Raw genomic sequence first — 10037 nt, 5'->3', positions numbered from 1 at the left:
GATATGCTATAACTCGTCTATGTATTTTTTTTCAATTCTATATGTAACAAAGTCTTAGATGTTATACAATTAGAGAAGCTGCAAGAAGAAGTTGTGATTTCATTGTGTTTATTAGAGAAATATTTTCCTCCTTCATTCTTAACAATAATGGTGCATCTCACAGTACACATTGTTAGAGAAGTCAAACTTTGTAGGTTTATATATTTGCGATGGATGTATCTCTTTGAAAGGTTCGTGAAAGTGATTAAAAGCTCTGTGAGGAATAGGCATTGTCCAGAAGGTTGTATTGCTGAAAGTTATATATTAGAAGAAGCTGTTAATTTTGTTCAGATTTTTTATGTGGAATAGATCCTATTGGACTTGGGTGTCAAAAGTTAAGAGACAATTCAGACAATTGAGAAATTGGTAGATCATTGTTAAGTGGAGTTCCTTACATACCTGAATGAGAACTCTTATACCAAGCTCATCGATATGTCTTGGAGAATACAATTGATGTGCAACCATATATAGAGTAAGTTATTGTGGCTTGGATCCATTTATTTCATTGAAATCCATGAATTTTAAAATAACTATATTTGAACTCTTTTCTGTTTCTTTATAAGGAAACATATGATCACATTGGAATTACAACTCTCACGTATATCAAAAAACCATAAATGGATTCAAGATGAATGTAATCGAAATTTCATATCTTGATTAAGAGAAAAGATAAACATTAAATATACTATTTAACATAATCTTTTGTCACTTATATTTTAATTATGTAACCTTTTGGCTCTCAGGTTGAAAATGAACTTGAAATGGGAGATGTAAAGGTTTCAGATAACTTGAGATGGATTGCCCATGGTCCCTATCCAATTGTGACTATATACAAATAGCTATGTTATTAATGGATGTCACTATCACATAAAGTCATATGACAAAAATAAACGTGTACAAAATAGTGGGGTTAGTTTAGTTGCGAATACAATGCAAGTATCTAGCTCAAAAGATAAAAATCCTATAATTGGAGACATGTCATTTTATGGGTGATACAAGAGATTTGGGAACTAAATTACAATACATTTAAGGTTGCCATTTTTAAATCTGATTCAGTTGAGAATAGTGGTGGCATCAAAACTGATGAGCTTGATTTTTGTGTTAGTTGACTTAAATAGAATAGGCCACAAGAATGATTCTTTCATATTAGCATCCCAGACAAGACAAGTGTTTTATGTTGAGGATCCAAGTGATGGTCGATGGTCTTGTTAGTTTACAAAAACATGCATAGGAAAAAAATGATCATTAAGCATTCTAATTTCTCAATGTTGACATCAAAATTAAGCATGTTCATGGAGTATCAAGAGGGTTTCATTACATACATTTGAAAATCCTCTTCTTCAACGAAATACAACTGCAATCTTCTCCAATTCAAGCCGTGGACTACCACTAGAGCTTCCCTACTACTCTCTAGGAGTTTTAGATTGAGTTGTGGGGCTCCAAACAAGCTTGAACTTAGGGAAATTGAAGGAGAGGTTTTCTGGTTTATCAGCTTGTTGAAGAACAACTTCTTCAACAATAAAAAACTCAGCAATTCAGCCATTGCATAAGCTTTTCCACTCAATGAAGAATGATTTTATTACACGACTCTCATGCAAACTAATCACTTCAAGTGACTCTAGCTACTCCTTAAATTTGGTGGTGGAATTATGTGTAAGATAGTGACTAACCTTCTTGCTTGAAAGTGGGAAAATCCTATATTGGGATTTTTCTCCATTTTCAATTTCCCTCTTTGATTTTGAAATTGATTTTCAAAATCAAGACTTTTTCCAATTTTAATTCTTTAATTAAAATTAAAATTTGATTAATTTTATAAAAAAATAATTCAATAATCAATTTTTCTAATAAAATTAATAATTAATTAAATAATTTAATTAATTCTATTAATTTAATATTAAATATTAAATTAATTTTGTCACCAAATCCATCAGATGAATCCCTATTCATGAAATTAATATTTAAATCATATTTATATATTAATTGATTCTCCAATTATGTTTAATTCCAAAATTAAATGTGTAATTATACCACATATGATTACTAATTCTCTTAATTTGAATTTGAACGTTTTAAATCAACTTATCACACTATTCTAAGGCTAATCTATTTGTGAGCTAGTAGAGGACCTTAGGGGTGAGCATGTTAGACCGAAAAACCGACACGACCAACCCAAATCGCCCGAAATGGAGTCGGAGGTAGAAAAATCATATAGAAGCGGTCGGTGTCGGTTTTTGAATTTTAAAATCGATTCCAGCGACGGTTGGGCCGATTTATTGGTCGGGTCTCGACCTGACCCGACCTATTATTAAATATATATATATATAATGGTATTTTAAAAATTTAGGGATATTCGTCTTCCATTCTTCCATCAGAAGTCGTGGTGCCAACCATCTTCTTCCTCTTCGTTCAGACTTCAGCAATCTTCTTCAGCCATCTTCTTTGTTCAGTGATCGTTCTTCCTTCTTTGTTCTGTAATCCGTACCGTTGAACAATATCAATCGGTCATCTTCTTCCTATTTGTTCAGATAGACTTCAACGATCGTTCAGCCGGTCATTTCCTACAGGTCGATATCGTTCTCTTCTTCTTCGTTCCGTAATCCGTACCATTGAACGATTCCATAAAAGGGTCATTTTATATTTGGTCAGTGTTATAAACGATTCCATATATAATAAAATAAAATATAAATACCCACTTCGGTCGATTTGGTTTGATGAGTTCTGAAAATTGTTGTCGAGTCCATAAAAGGGTCATTTTATATTTGGTCAGTGTTCATAAAATGTTGTCGAGTTCTGAAAAATATTGTGGATAGAGTTCTGTTCAATTTTCAATATTGCTAATTTACTGTTTAGTTCACAATTTTAACAAATTTGAGTTGCATAGTCTCTTGTATTGAAAGTTTACATTTATGTAACAAATTGGGGATGAGTGCTAGTTGTTGTTCTACTGTGGTGAGGCAGAGTACATGAGGATTAGAGGCATTGTTACTCCCCTTATTATCTTTTACGAGTCATTTGTGAAACCTGTCGAGGTATTGTGTGTTCTGGCATGAATTCCTTATTTGCTCATGTTTCACGCATAAGGTGATAAGGGTATAGGTATATGAGTTTTTGTAAATACTTTGAGACATAAGTTTTTTGTAAAACTGAAATACTTTGAGTTTTTTGTAAAGCTGAAATACTTTGAGTTTTTGTGAATTGTGTGATACTAACGTCTGACATAATGTGGTTTAGCTACATGGATTCAATGGATATGGAGTTTGATGGAGCTGCAACTAATGCTTCAAAAAATGAACGAGATGCAAAAACAGATGCCAATACAAATATCATTTATGTTGATTCAGCAAATGAGACATCAGATGTTCCAAATCCACCAAAAAGAAGGAAGGTTATGAAAAAATCCATGGTTTGGGATCATTTTGAGAGGCTAAAAGGTGATCCTAAAGATCCTCATGCTTAATGTAAATACTGTGGAATTGTCTAGCATGTCATTCTAAACGTAATGGTACTGAGACTATAAAGAATCATTTGGAAAATTGTAAAAAATACCCTTACTAGAAAAAGAGAGATCCAACCCAAATGACATTAGCTTTCAAAACTAAAAACAAAGACAATGTTGGGGATAATACATCATAATTTGTATGCGAGTCATATAGTTTAGAGAGTTGTCGGGAAGCGTTGGTTGAAATGATAATTGTTGACGAATTGCCATTCAAGTTTGTGGAGGGTAAAGGATTTAAGAAATTTGTCGATAGATTAACATGTGCAAGTCAACCTAGATTTGTTGTTCCGTCTCAGTTTACTGTAGCTAGAGATGTACTTAAGTCGTATGTTAATAAGAAAAAGCGTTTGAAAGACATGTTTATGAACAAGTATAGAGTTTCTCTCACTATGGATTGTTGGACATGGGAACAAAATATAAATTATATGGTACTAACTGCCAATTTCAGAAATTCTGATTGGAGATTACATAAAAAGATACTTAGTTTTTGTCCAATTTAGAATCATAAAGTGATACTATTGGTAAAACCATTGAAAATAATTTAAAGGATTGGGGCATTGAAAGGATAATGACTTTGACGGTTGATAATGTAAGTTTGAATGACACTGCCATTGCTTATCTTCTGAAAAGATTCAATAAAAGGATTATGTTTGGTAGAGAATTTTTGCATGTTCGTTGTTGTGCTCATATATTAAATATCATAGTATGTGATGCTTTTAAGGAACACAATGATTGCATTGAAAGGATTCGATATGTTGTATGATTTATAAGATCTTCTCCTGCACGTTTTTTGAAATTTAAAAAGTGCATTGAAATTGAAAAAATTTCTTATAAGAGTTATGTGTGTCTTAATGTCTCCACTAGATAGAACTTTACATATTTGATGCTTGAAGCAGTTGTGAAGTTTGAAAAGGCTTTTGATATATTAGAAGATGAAGATGCTTCTTATAGACATGATTTGTCACCAAATAAGGAAGATTAACCAAATGTTAAGATGTTGATTAGGTTTTTAAAGGTTTTTTATGATGTGATGTTGAAAATTTCAGGGTATTTATACACCACTTCGAATATGGTTTTTCATCAGATTATAGTGTTCAAAATTGTATAAGTTTGAATACTGGTAGTGCAAATGCAATGCTAGTTGGAATCACCAATAGCATGAAGGTCAAATTTGAGAAGTATTGGGGGGAATAATGAAAAAAAATAATCTATTGTTGTATGTTGTTATTGTGCTAGATCCTCGAAAAAAGCTAAGGTTTGTATCTTTTTGCCTTAATTTTTTTTTGGACCAAAGGTTACCAAATCTATGGGAAATGTAGTTGAGCAATGTTGTAGATGTCTCTTTCATAAGTACAGTACTACTCAAAGTGGGAGTGGGAGTACTACTACTAATACACCAATTGTCTCAGCTTCAGAGACCATGATTGATTGTTATCCAACTGAAAAGATGGGTGAAGACTTTGTCTATGATACAATTGATATTGATTTTGAAGGCGATGAGATTGCACCTTTCGAATAGGGGTCAGAGATTGATATTTATTTGTTGGAAGCCAATGTTAAGAATGAAGGTGATTTTGACATACTTCAATGGTGGAAGATGAACAGTCATCGATTTGAGGTTCTTAGTCGTATGATTAGAGATATTTTAGCAATTCCAGTATCTACTGTAGCGTCTGAGTTGGCTTTTAGTATAGGAGGACGTGTTGTTGATTCATCACGTTGTTCATTGGCTCCAAAAATAGTGGAGGCTCTCATTTGTACTCAAAATTGGCTAAATTCTGGTCCAATAGATTTTGAAGTTCAACATGACATGGAATAAACTTCATTATTTGAAGAAGGTATTTATTCAATTGTTTACTTTAAACTTTATTCATTTATATTTTGTAGTTGTAACTTGTTGGTTTAAAATCTTAATGAGGTTGTCTTTCTCTTCTTAATCTTAATTATATAGGATTCAGAGTGGTTATGGATAATGAAAAAGAGATTCAATACCTTCCAGAATTTGAAAAGTTGTCAGTTATCAATTAAGCATCAATCATTTGATTTTATTGTAATTGGTTGTATTTGACAATTGACTTTATGTTTTATTGTAATTTCGTTGTGTTTGACAATTGACTTTATGTTGTAATTTCTAATTTGATTGTATGTGACTATGTGTCATGTGACATTTTTATTTGTGACGTACACTTTCGACTCTCATAATAGTTTTATTTTCAAATATATATGTAATATGTATTAGGGGTTCTTTAAGCAATTAAGCAAAGCGAACACAATCCCAAATAATAGACATGTTAATTGTTAAATATTAAAGGTTGTCAAATCAAATTAAATCATATCAATATTTTATTTTTAATACATCTATTCCATAAGTATTAAAATGTGAAATAGTATCTTGAATTCCGAATCACAATCACAAATTAAGAGAGAAAACTAAACATGATTGATAAGGAAGTTAATAAATAGTGGATTTTTTATTTGTATTAAAAATTGCTTTTTATAACGATAATGATTTATAACTAAATATAACTTTTACTTAATATCAAATTTTCTAAGAATTTTAATAAATAAATATAATTTTTTTAAAAAAAAAGAACATAGAAAATGAAAATGAAAAAAACGACCAAACCGATCGACCAGTCATGTTTCTGCTCAGTTGACGGTCGGGACCGATTTGGTCAGATTTTGAATCGATTTTGGTCGATTCGACATCGGTCTGGTCGGAAAACCAACCCCGACCGGTCGATGATCACCCCTAGGGGACCTAATGGACCTACAAATCATGGGCTCCAACGATACAAGATTAATTGACTAAACTCTTTATACTGAATTAACCCTCATTCGTTAACTACTGGGTCACTCTACTAAAGCCCAGTAGTTGCACTCCTCCCCCCATTTTAGATATATTGTGTCCACTCGATATAACCATAATTAGTAAGTTAACCCTTCACAGGTTGTTCATAATAACGGCTGGGTCAAATGACTGTTTTACCCCCGAGATTACCTCTTGTTCCTTACGTTTCACTAATCCTCTAATGAACAATTGGTTTGTGACCCGATCATCAAACTGAGTCCCTCTCGGGCCAATGAGAGGGTGGGGTCCCTTGTTCAAGACCCAAAGTCAGCACTTAAGGGAACAACCTCTCTACTATCCCTAAAAGCAGGTAGGAGAAAATTCCATCTTGCACCCTATGTCTCCAGCTATCTACCCAGTCTTACCCCTGAAATGGGAGACTTATTGAGCCAGTGTTGTTGAGTCAACCCTCACCCATGAAAATCTAAAGATAATCTCGAATAAATAGGAGTTCATAGCTAGCTCAGAATTAAGGTCAAGTTACATAGGTCATCATTTTGAAATAGTTAGTCTTAAACAATAAACAACATTATAAAGTAAGAGTGACTTATTTCTTGGTCTGATCTTATGCAAACTCATTGCACAGAACACCCCCACTCCTCATGCGACCACATGAACGAATCAGGATTACTTCGTTTGTAATACTTTACAACACCTTGTAATAACTACAGAGTAGGTCGCATCCGATAGTGTTACCAGAATAAGACACCCAACCTTATTTGTATACTATAGATCATTTTGACTATTTACTCGAACCTGGTCCACCCTTATGTCTCTACATAAAGTTCAAGTACTCATTTAATAGTCATGGATCTTTTAGTTTATTGGATTTATTTATAAAACGAAAAAAGCAATTCATATATTCAATAACAACTTTATCGATTTACAGAATGAGTTTATTTTTTACAAACCACGAGTTTTAGAACATAAAAACCGAAAGGTATATTGTTCTTACTCCACCACAAAGAGATTTTGAGGATCAATACAATGACGATGGACTTAGAGAAACTACTCTACACTGTCAAGGAAAGCCTAAAGCTATGTTAGATATTGAATCTAGAATTGATTTGGATGAGAACATTTCAACATATTTACGAGTTGATTGTGAAGGCACATTGATTCCTAAAGAGTAAATGTACGGGTGGGTTTTCACTTACTAATTTTTAACTTTATTACATTTTTTAGGCTAATTCTTACACCATGGAGCTAGCAAGTAATGAGGACATGGAACTTGGTTTGGATGATGTCAAAGAAAGTTTAAATAATGAAAATATGGAACTGAAGCAAGATGAAATACCAAACAAAAAGAAAAGGCAAATGTGGGGACCAATTGTTTTGTATGAGGTAACAAAAATTAGGAGTGTAGAGGAGAAAAAGTTTGCTGAATATAATGATGATGGAGTACCGATTGGAGAAAAAGGATATAAGTTAAAATCCTTCATTGGATCTACTGTGCATCATCATATCACGATTACATATACATCTTGGAAGTTTGTACCAACTGAGTTGAGGAAAACTTTATAATATTGTTGAGGTATGTATATTTTTCTTTATTGATATATTGTATTAATATTTTACTTGAAAAGTAATAATCGAGTTTTTAAATGTTTAGGGTATATTCATAATTGATGGTAGAAGTAAGAAGGCTCTTCTTAAAACTACAGGCGTTGCATTTCGTCAATTCAAGTGTTGGTTAACGACACAATATATTATCCCTTTTAAGGATGAACCCCAACTTTTGTTACACCCACCTTCGATGTACTCCCACATAATTGAAACACATCATTGGCAAGGAAAATGTTAATGTAATGAGCTACTTTCATGTTCCATACTGATTAATTATGTTACTGATCATTGGTCATTAATTATTATTAATGCGTTGACTCATTGAGAACAAGTTCGCGAGAAAATATCAAACACATAACAAATATGTAAGCGAACTTTGCTTGGGTTTTCTTTTTGGTGTAAAATTTATTTCATTTTGAATATTATAGTATACTCTTTGGCAAATGTATGGCAATGATGATGTTTTTTCCATCTCAAAAGAATTTGCAAAATACTTGAAAAACTACATTCTAGAAAACAGTAAAGGCAAGTATAAGAGCATTAAAAAAAATTAATAGAATAATGTATATTTAGTGCATCTATATGATATGTATTAATTGTCTGTTTTGTATTATAGTGTCCTTTACAAGTGGAAATTGTCGAATGTGGGTATTATGTTATGAGATATATGCGAGAAATCGTGACTAAAGAGAAGAATATTATCACATATGCGGTATGTTTTTAAACTACTTATATATATATTGTAACATTATAAATAGTTTAAATAGTTTAAATAATGTATATTTGACTTTTTATGTTTTACAGATTGATACGAGAAGCTTGTACTCGCAACTTCAATTGGATGAAGTACGCGTGGAATGGGCTGGATATTTAGGTCACTATATCTAATGAACTTCCTATAAATTTTGTGTATGTGGCTACATGGGAATGCCCAAAACTTTTGCGGGAGTAGCAAGCAGACGCAGGAGGGACAAACCTCATTTTGATTTCATCATTGGTAGAGATGGAGCACAGACAAATGAAGGAAGGAACCATGGAAAGAAGGGGCACCCCAATCAAGAAATTCATTCTTGTTACGCTAACTTATGCGGATAGAAGACCTACCGCAAAGAAGGAGTTGGTGAGAGACCGGCTTAGGCAACTATTCAACAGTCGGGCCGTTCTAGTGGCAAAGGAACCACATAGTGAAGGTGGGTATCACTTGAATGCGGGGGTATTCAACAGGAATGCCTCTAAGCATACTGCCACTAAGAAGATAAGAGAGTGCTTTACCGAGGGGGAGAAGCTCTCTTCCAGATTCAATTATCGGAAGAAGATTGTCATAAGATGCTTCTATGCATCAGACTAACTAGAGTTCATGCTTTCCTGCGTGAGACAAAGAAAGCCAATTTTCTTACTCGGCGGGAAGGTAAATATTGGACTTTTTCTCCCTCTCAAAAGAAGGTTTATTTTAGTTATATATAGAAAAATAACAATCACATTCGGCGAATTTGTGTAAATGTTTTGTTCATAGCCATTATAGGTTATATACTTCAAAAAAATGTGTGATAGGGGATATACTTTTAGTCTGGTGAAATTTGGAATATATAGCACATATAGATTGGTCTTGTAATTTTGAAATTATCATATATTGGGGCGGATTGATAGAGTATATACTGTTGTGGGTTTATCTTGTAAATTTTGAACTTGTTCATATACATGAAAGGTAATAGAAGAATGGAACTGTTAAGTTACGTTAGATATATTGGATTGATATATAGATCTGAAATATGTGCAACTATTTATTTTAGTCGATGAAATTATCTTATTGAAACACATGTAATGCAGGAAATGAGAAATGAAAATTAAATTTGAATGTTAATTTGAAAAAAAAAAGCATAGATTACATTGGAAATGTGTCAAGAATTAAATAACTTGTCCATTATTTCGTGTCAAGATAAAAATATATTTGACAAATAAAAAATGTCAAGAGTAATCACATATGATACGTAGTAAATGTCAAGAATTAATCCACTTGATATGTCATTAGTGTCAAGTGTATTATCTTTCTTGACAAGAAAATTGTATCAAGAAATATTTGTC

At 32.5% G+C, this 10037-nt stretch overlaps 1 pseudogene; it reads left to right on the top strand.

Moving 5' to 3' along the window:
• The first annotated feature begins 3274 nt into the window (after positions 1–3274).
• LOC150032332 (uncharacterized) lies at positions 3275–5566 on the top strand (annotated as a pseudogene).
• Positions 5567–10037: the final 4471 nt, after the last annotated feature.

Source organism: Benincasa hispida, chromosome 11 (assembly GCF_027475165.1).
Source record: "Benincasa hispida cultivar pf3 chromosome 11, pf3_genome.v1.1, whole genome shotgun sequence".
Classification (NCBI taxonomy): domain Eukaryota; kingdom Viridiplantae; phylum Streptophyta; class Magnoliopsida; order Cucurbitales; family Cucurbitaceae; genus Benincasa; species Benincasa hispida.
This window is presented reverse-complemented; position numbering and strand designations above follow the sequence as displayed.